Source organism: Rhinoderma darwinii, chromosome 2 (assembly GCF_050947455.1).
Source record: "Rhinoderma darwinii isolate aRhiDar2 chromosome 2, aRhiDar2.hap1, whole genome shotgun sequence".
NCBI lineage: Eukaryota > Metazoa > Chordata > Amphibia > Anura > Rhinodermatidae > Rhinoderma > Rhinoderma darwinii.
In genome coordinates this window covers 418,511,212-418,523,404 of record NC_134688.1, presented here as the reverse complement: position 1 = coordinate 418,523,404, position 12,193 = coordinate 418,511,212, and the positions used below count along the sequence as shown (strand labels likewise).

The 12,193-nt window shown below is 39.4% G+C and overlaps 1 protein-coding gene across 1 annotated transcript in view; it reads left to right on the top strand.

Moving 5' to 3' along the window:
- The window catches only part of PITPNM3 (PITPNM family member 3), a 261,407-nt gene that overhangs the window by 223,887 nt on the left and 25,327 nt on the right, over positions 1 to 12,193 (top strand). The window lies entirely within an intron of this gene.

The following is a 12,193-nucleotide window of genomic DNA, read 5'->3' as shown; positions in this document are numbered from 1 at the left end:
AGTAGTAATCTTACTGTCCGGCCGCGGCTTCCGGTCCACAAGAAAATGGCACCGGACGTCGCTCGGCCGAAGACCTTCAATTTGGACTGTGTGGGAGCGCCGCATGCTCCGTTCCCACACAGACGGCGTACAGCATAGTGGATGAAACGGGCCCCGTTCGCATTCACTATGGGGCTGTACGTGCCGTATTCCATGTCTGTATGTGTCGTTAATCGACACATACAGAGATGGAAAAAAATATGTAAAACACAAACACACAAATAAATAAAACATTTTTTAATAAAACACTAAAAGCAAATTAATGTCAAAAAAACATCCACATTCTATCTCTTATTACCAAATTGTTACCATCCTAAGTATTTTAAGAAGTAGTTGCAAACCAGCACCAGTCCCTTCTCTTTATTTGCCCTTGGTTATGCAATCATTATTAAACATCAAGACCTAAAATTTGACAAGAAATGGTTCAGAATATATTTTGTTTTTCCCACTTTACTCCTGATTAGGAAATGTGTGTTTCGTATATCGTCTTCGAGTCTCATGGAAGTAATGACCCTTTTCTGTTCTAGTAGTACAGTTCAATAAAACTGGACCTTTCTTGTCTCTTTAATCATCATTAGACATATACTGTAGCTCTGGTATGTACGTATCAGCCAGCTGCCCATTTCATTATTAAATGACTGAACAGTGCTATTTAATCACTATTAGAAGTACCTCAGGGGATGAAACAAATGATCTTTTCAATAAGAGAACTGCTACAATTAATACTCCATCTGCTTAGAAATAGCGGCTTAGTGGAATGAAAGGTATGAAGCAATTATGATAAAGAACATTGACTGGAATCTGGCTGTAGAAGCAAATGTGCCCTCAGTTATCATTTTGCATATAATTGGGGGAATTTATTAACTTTTCCACACCAGTTTTCAGACATCGAAAAGTCGCAAGTGGAAAATTTTCAACTCTTGTGCCGTTTCTGTCGCTCATGGAACTTTTCTAAAAAGTGATCAGAGCTTAGCAGAAGAGGCGGAGCCATCCATGGCCGACAAATTTACTGCAATTTACGCCAGAAAGTGGAGTAAATTTTAGCATAAATCTTCTCCATCTTGTAGCTGGAGAAAGTTTCACATTCTGGCACATGGACGACCAGAAATGCACCTACCATCATTTATTAAGCGGCATTCGGCTCTTAATAAATTAGGTGCATCTTACTCCAGCGGGATTTATATTAATACTGGCTTATAAAATGCCAGTTTTAATAAATCTCCCCCACTGTTTGCAGTGATAAAATGATCTTCTACTTTACAACACTGTAGTTTCTCTATAATACTGATGGTGCTTCTTATGTTCGTTGTTTTCCATCTTCAATAAATTGCCCTGTGAAAATGCAGCTTTGTCATTTTCCTGTCTGGTCAGTGGTCGACTCCATTTATTTTACCATTTCTGTGTCCACTCCTAGAGACCTGCACTTCTTCTCTTTAGCACCAATGAAACATACTGTAGATGAGTGAACAAACAAGTTGTCACGAAGCGGGGTGTGGGCCCACTGGGCCGTACCACGTAGCGGGATGGCAGCTGGCCAAACAAGGTATTGTACAGAGTTCAATAGTTCAGTGAGGATACCTGAGGCAATGTAGACAGTAGCGAGGCAGGCACGTCCAGGACCAGGTGGCGGGAAGACGCCAGGTGAGGCGTAGCAAAATAAGCGTAGACAACAGCACGGCACTAGAACTGGGTAACACGGAAACAGGATACAGGAACAAGGTACACTGGGAAACTGGAAGACCCTGAGAGACAATTAGCACAACAAACTATGGGTAACAAACAATTCTCTGACAAAGAGCAAGAGGGCAGAGCCCTTTTTATAGCCCAGGGCATCCTGGGCTAGATTGCAGACTTCCTGCAAAATGCGCGCACTGGCACTTTAAGACCGTACACGCGTGAGCACACGCGCCCTCCGGAGACAGTCTCGATGTCCGGAAGTGAGTGCCGGCGCCTCACAGGAGGACGACGCTGCACAGGTAAGATGTCCATGGCCACGGCCGTCGAGGTTTAAGTCAGAACGACGGGCCGTGGCCATAGACGTTACACAAGTCTTCCTACACTTATTTTATACAATGCAGTGCAGACGTACAAACGGTTAAAAGATTAGTTACAAATCCTGTCAAGTAATATAGTATATCTATCTATCTATCTATCTATCTATCTCATATCTATCTATCTATCTATCTATCTATCTATCTATCTATCTATCTATCTATCTATCTATCTATCTATCTATCTATCTATCTCATATCTATCTATCTATCTATCTATCTATCTATCTATCTATCTATCTATCTATCTATCTATCTATCTGTCATGTTAGAAAAACCATCATATTGTCTTAAATTGGCAGATCTCAACTGAATGCTGGAGAGGGTGCGGATTTGAAATGATCTATATCCACATGTGGTGGCATTGTCCAGTGGTATACACTTACTGGTTGGAAAATTTTGACCTCATCTCTGCAATCTTTAACAGAAGGATTTCTCCTGACCTAGCACTAGAATTCTTCTTATTTTTTATTATGGAGGCAATTTCACACCACGCAAAAGTTGTAATCAGTCCCATTCTTCTGGCAGCTTGTCTGAACATCGCCAAAATGTGTAAATGTCTTGCTACACCCTCCATAAGGGATACTATAAGACTTGTTGACAACTCTTGCACTATGGAGTCTTCAAATCATCTAAATGTCTACAGTGATCAGATTTTCTAACCAATACGAGAAACACAACCTCCCTGTAACCACTACAAATGACTAATCTTCTGTTTATTGTCTAAGCCCATTCTGCTTCAGAATTATATCGTCAGCAAAGAGGCCAATTTTGTGTTCAAATTTGCAATTTTAATACCGAAAATCTTATACATATAGAAACGAGTAAACAAACTGAGGGGAAGCAAGAGTACCCTAAACAAGATTAAGATAAAAAAGGGTTAAGCAAGGCATGAGCTCGGTTCAACATGAATCTACTAAAGTAACAGTTGTTAGACAGTATAAGCCAAGGGTGAGTACCTGTAAGAGTGGGATAAATAAAAACCACTAGATTCCTTTGTTAACCTGCAATCACTTGATCCTAATAGAATTTTCAAAAAAACTTTATATACAAAGTATAGTAACCGGGGCCTTTCCGCCATAAAAAATGAGGAGTATCACCCCATCATTCGGGTATACCTGCAGTAATAGGTAACACAGTTTTACAGTGCAATTTGTAATTTTTTACGTCCACTCACTGTTTATCATTCCTTAGCCATGGTCACTGGTTCCTTTTTAATTGGTGATTGAAGATTCTCAGCCAATGTTATCAGTGATCATTTGTAAGGTAGTTCAATAGCATCTTGTGGCATGAGTAGAGTATAGGAAGCTCTATTTCTTGATATAATCAATTTGCCTAGATAACCCCACTTATAGGGAAAAACTTGCAGTCTTCGTGTCGTCGTAGAAATAGAAAATTTCCTTCTTCTATTGAGTGTGATTGCTGATAACTGTAAAGACTGTAATATTCTGAAATTGTTCAGGCAGGTCCTTTGCTGGAGAGGTTGCTTTAACGACTGCTTTTTTTAAATGATAAAAGTGAAATGTTATTATTATATCTCTGGGTGTCGAGTTAAGAACATTTTAAGGCTTCAGCATTCGAGGAGCACTGTTGATAATTAAGTCTATTTGATCCGAGTTAGAAAACAGGATGACTAAAAAAATGTATTAGAAAGTCCTTCAGTGCATTCTTATCCATAGATTCGGGGATCCCCTGAAGAGTCAAATTGTTCCGCTTCGGGTAGTCTACCAAATCAGGAATTTTCAGTTTAATAGCAGTTAGCTCATTATGTGCATCCACAAGGTGGTTGTGCGCATCGGTAAACGTCTGTTTCCCTAATTTTGAGATATTTCAACCTGGAAAATGTTTTTTTTGTTTTTTTTAGTGTACATTTTTTTATCATATTTTTTCTTTATAACTATTTATTGGTTGTAAATATATGCTGGTGTGATGTTACATTTTATTACATATGTTCCATCTTTGTTCTGACGCTTTTCCGTTCTTGTATATATCGTGTGACGGCCGAGCCCTGAGCGGGGGTTCAACTTTTTTTTATATTTTTGAATAGCTCCTGTGATTTTTTAATAGATTGTCTCAAGCCACTAAGTAATGCTCTCATAGCTAGCTCATCTATGGGAGCCTGTGATTCCTCCAGCATGGGATGGTATTGTACATGCAAAGAGCCTACTACAGAGCTCAGGTTGTGTTTGCCACCAAATTGTGTTTGCGGCCTAGAACACCCCCTTTGTAGTCGTTATTTGCACGCTCTGGGGAGCTTCTGTTTTTTTGTAATCTGCTAAACCTGGCTGCCCTTGCGCTGTATCCCTCATGACTCCAGTCCGGAGCACCTTAGCAATATCCGTATATAAAGTGCATTTTTGGAAGATGGAACTTAATTAAGAGAATAGTAACAATTTTATTGAGCCTTACAAATTAATAGTTGAGATGAGCATTACTTAGGTTTATTTAGAATCATTATTCTTTTCGCACTAAAACAAATTTTCTTTGATTCTCACTTCACTAATACTGTAAGTGTTTAATGGTAGCTGTGATAAGTTAATGAAATTAAATAAAAATGTGAGGAACCAAAACATTATTTATTATTAAAATATGTCTACATTTTCCACCATTAAAATTAGATATTTTGGTTAAATAAGTATCATACTGACAAGTGTTAATAAAGTAAACTAATATATAATGAATTACTAAACTAATAGCTTTTCTTTTTATATAAATGTTGAATTTACTTCTTATAACATGGATGAAAGCGGTAACTATGAATATATATACATATACATATATATACATATATATATAAAACATTTTCATCAATTTTAGCAATATTTAGAACAATGTCATTGTTTGTGCATGTTATATCTAGTTATAACAATACTTCAAATGGCGAAGTAAGGGCCTGTTCACATCCACGTTGCGTTTCCGTTGAGGGGTTACCCGATGGAAACCTCAGACGGAACCCCTCAACAGAAGGGCAATGCTGAACGGAACACAGCCTAATAGTAGCTGTTTAAAAAAAAAGGAACACAAAGTGAGGAGCGTCACAGATATCAAGTACATGAGGAACATATAACAACCTTGACATTTGTAGTAAGAATACAACGGAATGCAATGCAAAATCTTAGAATCTGCAACTCGAGTAAAATGATACATTATATAACACGGAAGCCCAACCCATGAGAAATATATATTAGAATTTAACCCCTTAGTGACCAGCCTATTTTATGCCTTCATTTCTTTAGTTTTTCCATCATAGCATTTAAAGAACCATAACTTTTTTATTTTTTCATCGACATAGGTGCATGTGGACTTGTTTTTTTGCGGGACGAGTTGTATTTTTCAATGGCACCATTTTGGGGTACATATTTTTTTTATTTACTTTTATTGACTTTTTTGGGGGAGAATAGAAAAAAACAGCAATTCCGCTATTGTTCTATGCGTTTTAAATTTACGCCGTTCAAGGTGCACTGTAAATTACATGTTATCGTTATTCTATAGGTTGGTAAGATTACGGCAATACCACATATATATATATAGGTTTTTTAACTAAAAATTATCTGTTTTTGGATCACTGCTTTCCAAGAGCTGTAGCTTTTGTATTTTTCTGTCGATATCACCATATGAGGGCTAGTTTTTGCAGGATGTAGTTTTTATTGGTATAATTTCGGAGTACATGGAGTTATTTATTTATTTATTTAATTTATTATTATTATTATTATTATTTTTTGGGGGGGCAATGGAAAAATAGCAAATTTGCTGTTGTTTTTTGCAGGTTTTTTTTACAGCGTTCACCTTGCGGTTTAAATAACATGTTAACTTTATTGTTCAGGTCAATACGATTGCTGCAATACCAAATATGTATATTTTTATTCTTGTTTTACATTTTTACAAAATAGAACCACTTTTTATGTCTAAAAAATGTTTTTTTACGGTTCACTTTTTTAATACATTATTTTTCACATTACTTATTTTTTCAGTCCCACTAAGGGTCTTCACTATGCGATCTTTTGATCACCTATATAATGCTTTGGTACACTTTGTATACCAAAGCATTCTTGCATGTCAGTGTAAAACTGACAGGCAATCTGGAATGCCCCATGCACACGATAGTGTGCGCCGGCCGGGTCCCGTCAGTGATCCGTGGAAAGATTGGACATGTCTATCAGTTTTCACGGACCCAATTCACCCGCTAACGTGAATGGGTCCGTGAGAACTATCGGGTGCCACTCCGATGCCGTTAAAAACGGCCCGAGTGGCACATCGGTCAAGTGAAACTGGCATTAGGCCATGCCTCTGGCACGGCCTAATAGGAATATAGCCATGGCAGGCCTGGGGGCCTTTGTAGGCCCTCAGCTGCCATGGCAACACATCGGTGGCCCGCGATTGTATTTGCGGTCCGCCGATTGGTGACAGAGGTAACCCCCTTCCTCTGTAAACCACTTAGATGTCGCGGTCGCTATTGACTGTGGCATCTAAGCGGTTAAACGGTTGCGATCTACGTAAACTTTAGTCGCGACCGTTAGAGCAGGAGACTGTCTATCATCAGACAGCCAAGCACCCGCTCCAGCCTGCACGGGACACCCGTGCAGGACTTAGATTAGGCTGCCATGAAAATGAGGAGGCCTATCCTAAGGCCTGTTAGTGACCGCTGTGAAAAGGCGTATTGGTGGTCACTAATGGGTTAAATAAATCCCATTAGACCCGAAATAAAAGAAAGTAACTTTGTAATAGAAACTAAATTAAACCTTTCTGGCCTATAACAATATTTTCCCAACTTTTAAACCCATCCAGCAGTTGAACTGGCAGAGAAGATTGTAAATTGTAACTCTATAAGCACTTAACACTATAAAACTCTGAATATGTATCTGATCAGGTGTGAGAATTTTCATACATGACTGGAGATGTTCTGTAGTAATAGCATAGTTTGAAGTTCCTAGGCCGCAAAGCAAAATCTGTAACAGTGCCCCTCAACTAGGCACTGATATTGCACATAGTGATATCATAAAAATAAAAACTAACAAACACAATAATGTAAAAGTGCATGGATAGTAAACACTATGCAGTCATGGGGAAAAGGGAGTTCACATAATGTATGTGCATGGGCATGTCATAGAACAGATATAATGTCACATAACAAGCATAAAACACACATCATATGACAGAACAGGGAAAATAAAAACAGTGATAACAAACTAAGCATCATAATAAAAGCATGTGATGTCACAACACAGAGGTAATGAACACAGTGATTTCACAGCACATGGATAATAAACATAATGAAATCACAGCTAATAGCCAGGACTACAGTAATATTTTGGCAGATGGACAATAATCACAACAACATAATACAAGGAATATGCACACAGTGAGTCATAATGTGTGGATTAGAAAAAAACACGGTGAAGTCATAGTAAACGGTTATTGCAAACAGTGATGTCAGTGTTTGGGAATAATGCACACAGTGATGCCACAGATCAGGGATAATATCACACAATAATATAATACAAGAATAATCTAATTCAAGAATAATTCACACAGTGATGTCATGAAACAAGGATAAAAATGTAGTGATCTCACAGCTAATGGTTAAGGACTACAGTGATGTCACACAACATGGATAATAAATACAACATCATAAACAAGGATAACATGGCTAGTGATGTCATAGTACAGAGGTAATAAACAGTGATGTCACAGTACAAAGAATAAACATTACTAATGCCTTATTTGGCCTCCTTGTTACCTAGGGACCAGATGGGACTTCAACCTCTGTACCCCTTATAAGTAACTACTGTTCTGTAGTCTGTGTCTACAGAGTTTAACGTATGATAATCACAGAGCATAAACATGACATAGATCGGTCACATTTTCTGGTGTGAGAAAACAAAAATAATGTAGTTAACAGCCACAACCTTCTATATTGTAGAAACCATATTGTATCCAGTCAATACAAAGTCCAGACTTTTGCAGTGTATAGAAACACTATATGATAGCACATTTTATATTTTTGACTGGAGTTTTCCTTTAACATCAGCAGATTCTGTATCTGGTGCTTTCTTTGGGTGTTATTTTTCTCAGGTACGTTGACGATGTAGTAATATAACATAAAACCACAAATCCTCTGAAAAGCGGTTTATATGAAGTTGTAGCAGAAGCTAATGGTTTGACGAGCTTCTTTGCTCAAGTACACGTGAGGTTGAAAAAAAACTGATTTCCCCATTTATTCTACCTATGACTACCAAAAGTCCTTGCCAGCATAAGTAATGTGCATTTATGTGTCCCCAGGTTCATGGGTTTTCTTCAGTGCACAGCATTTATGATGCAAATGTGCAGTCGAGCAAATCTGAACAGCTTTACTCTGGTTCATTGATTAACTTCTCTAATACTTTGCAACTGTTCTCTGAAGCATTTGAGCTTTAACATTTTCCTATTTCTCTATGCCTGCTTTTCACCATTATTATCTGAGTTATTGTCACATTCCTATAATATTTCTATATCTTATTATCTGTCACAACTAGAACTGGAAGCCTTCAAGGTGACAGACTCTTACATACTGGCTTCTGGAGACCATGGTTTTATTGCTTTTACATTCCGGCTGCATAGTACATTAGGCTCTGTTCACATATAGTTTTTTTCTTCCTTCGGAGATATATGTCAAGAGTATTTCCTGACATATACCTCCTACATAAGGCTACAATGTATCCCACTTTAGAGGTACACAGTTACATACATCGCAACTAGTAAGCGGGCCGGGCTCCGCACACGCTGAAACCGTCAGGACCTAATATACGTTGTGTTATGTGCCGAGTCAGGCAGCTTGGAATCCCCTGGGAGACCTTTGGGAACCTCACTGATCTCAAGAACAGAGGTCCCTTTGGCTTTTCCAGTGCACAGCAGCGCTCCCAGCTATGCGTTGTGAAGGGAATTGCAACACAGCTTCATTTAAGTGAATGAAGCCGTATTGTAGTTCCCTGCATGGCAGGTGGTCAGGAATCACATTGTAAAGAAGCCACAGGCGCTGCAGCCCCTAAATTCTAATGCACACTGAGTTTTTTTACGCTGATTTGGACGCGGTAAACCGCGTTGGAATCCGCACCAAAACGGCCAAAACTGTGTCCTACGGTCCTCAACGGCCATGGGCCAAAAACAACGCAAAGAACGCTGCAGCAAAAAAGTGCAGGCAGGTCAAAATCTGCCTCAAAATTCTCTGTGTGGGCTGGGCTTTAAGATCATTTGGGATCCTGGCAGTCATAGAGATATGTCATCACTTACTATGGTGAAAAAAAACATACTAATCTCAGACCAGTATTGAAAATGGTTTCCACAATGTGATCTATCAATATTTTTAGAAATTCCAGAAAACATTGTTCGGAAGTGATCTGTCCAGTAAGAGTTTCTCTCTTATGCAGTTTACATTTCAATAAATATATTTTGGTTGTTATTGTCATTATTGATATAATGCACTATAAATGAGAATGAGATGACAGGAAGAAAAACAAAACAATTACCCTGAGACATTCGAAATATTCCTTCCTCTACTGTAAATCGTCTGTGTAATTGTAACCATTTCTGAAATCGAGAACATAACAAGATGTTGCTGCGCTGTGAAAAATAAACAATCGTTTCATTGTCAGGAGACCTTGGGAAACATTTACAGCAAAATATCAATGTTTTCCTTGTTTTTTTTGTGCTACTATGATCAAATGAGAGATCCAGGTTGTTTTTATAATCTGTGAATACTGCTCAAAACCGAGTGATAAACATTAAGGCTATGTTCACACTCTTAATAAACTGCCTCCAATTTTCAGATGTTTTCTGCAGCGTTTTTTTGTGGCGTTTTTACGGCCATTTTTGGAGCTGTTTTTCTATTGAGTCAATGAAAAACGGCTCAAGAAGTGAGATGCACTTCTTTTTACGAGTAGTTTTTTTACGCGGCCGTTTTTAAAAACGGCCGCGTTAAAAACCACTCCATGGGAACGGAACGCTGTTTTTCCCATCGAAATCAATGGGCAGATGTTTGGAGACGTTCAGCCTCCGCATTTTTAGCCATTTTTTGGGCGGTTTATGGCTTAAAAACAACTGAAAATAGGCCGTGAACATACCCTAAGCATGAGTGGTAAATAGTAAGAATTGTATTTTATTAGTTCTTTGTGGGAATATTATTGATAGCAATGGGCAACATCACTGTTCTTGTTTGTTTTTTTGTATTGTATTTTTGTATGTGACCCTCCATGTGTGTTGACCTTTAGGGTAAGGCCACACGGAATGCCCTTGAAATGGTCACAACGCGGCCAACAACCACGCTGGCACTATGTAGGCGCGGCTGTCAAATACCTTGTTAAGGGGTATTCTGGTTACACGCTCATGCGCACTGCCGCTCCATTCATTCTCTATGGGAGTCCTGGTGATAGCCCAGTGCAGTGTTCGGCTTTTTCCGGCACTGCCATAGAGAATGAACAGGGGTAACTTGTTGTAACCTGCAAAATTGTGTGGCCATAAAGGTTGTATTAATTCATGGCCACACGATTTTGCAGATAAAGGGACGGTTTACCGGCATTAACATGCGGCCACTAACAGGCTGTTTGACAGCCGCACCGAACATGGTGCTGGCGCGGTTGTTAGCCGCGTTGAGATCGTGTCAGGGCCGCTCTGTGTTTCCTTACACTTAGGGTAAGGCCACATGGTGTGTCATTGACACGGTTTTGTTGCGTTTGAAAACCGCATGCGGTCAACTGCATGCGTTTTTTGTCTCTGTAATGCGGCAGTTGTGTTGCATTTTTTTACGCACATAGTTTATGGACATAGTTTTCACCCGTGTTGAAGATTGTTAGGTGCTTCCTGTATATAGTTCATTACAAGGCATTGCAGAACTGTTAGCAAAAACACAAGCAGTTCAGCAACAACATTGGCAGCGCGGTCATTAACTGCATGCAGTCTGACATTATGAAGATGCAGTTGACTGCACAAAAAACATTGTAATATAATAGCAGCAGTCTGTCCATAACAAACATTTCACCATTGACTTCTATTGAAAAATGTCTTGATGCGGTTTACAAACGCAAGATATACACAATGTGGCCGCACCGTGTGGACTTACCTTTATACACAATATATTCTGCTATGTGAGCAGAAAAGTGGGCCTGCAAGACAGAGTTGTAATTAGTCTTTCCTTCACTTGGGGCAAAGATTAAGGCTTCATGCACACGAACGTGTTTGCCACAATTTACCTGCAAATCTGCTGGGTGAATTGCGGTCCCATTCATTTCTACGGGCCCATGCACACGACTGTGGTTTCCACGGTCCGTGCATTGCCCAGAAGCTTGGACCGCAAAAAGATAGGACATGTCCTTTATCAGACGCATTTTGCGGTCCGGGCTCATTGAAATGAATGTACATGGCCCGTGATTTGCGGGTCGTCTGCGGATGACACTCCAGGGCCGTCCGAGCCGCAAATCACGGGCCGTGAACACCACTACGGGAGTGTGCATGAGGCCTTAATTCACTGCCCTAGCCCTAAATGCACTGGCCAAGGCAGGGTGGCTTGTTGGTGCCCCACAGAACCCAATATCCATGGCACATTCCTCACCAGACCAGATGCATGTAAATAGACTACAGGGCTCTACAGCAGCCATAAATAAATGTTATGAGTACTCAAGCTTGCCAGAAGCACTAACAATTATTTACATGACAATTTAGGCTAGTGCTACACTACGACTTTAGTCACGCAACACCTGTTGTAGGCAAGTTGTGCAACTAAAACTATGTAGATAATGCAACTGTTGAATATCTCAAGTCACATAACTTTATCCTGCTCCAATAAAAGTAAATATGGAAAAGTTGCACATCAACAGTGTTCCCATTTCCCATGGTGGATGTTGCATTAATGCTGCAGCAACTGCGCAATTTCTGTGCATCTCCCTGTCCATTAATTTCCATGTATGTCTCTTTTGTGCAACTCCAAGTTCATGCAATAGTTGCACTAAAGTCACCCTAATTGCATATCTGTGTAAAGATTCCGAATATGGCCATGTGCATGACCCCTAGAATAATTTTTATATGACACTTACCCTTCCATTATTTTAGTGTAGTCTGCCTGCACGACAACAGAC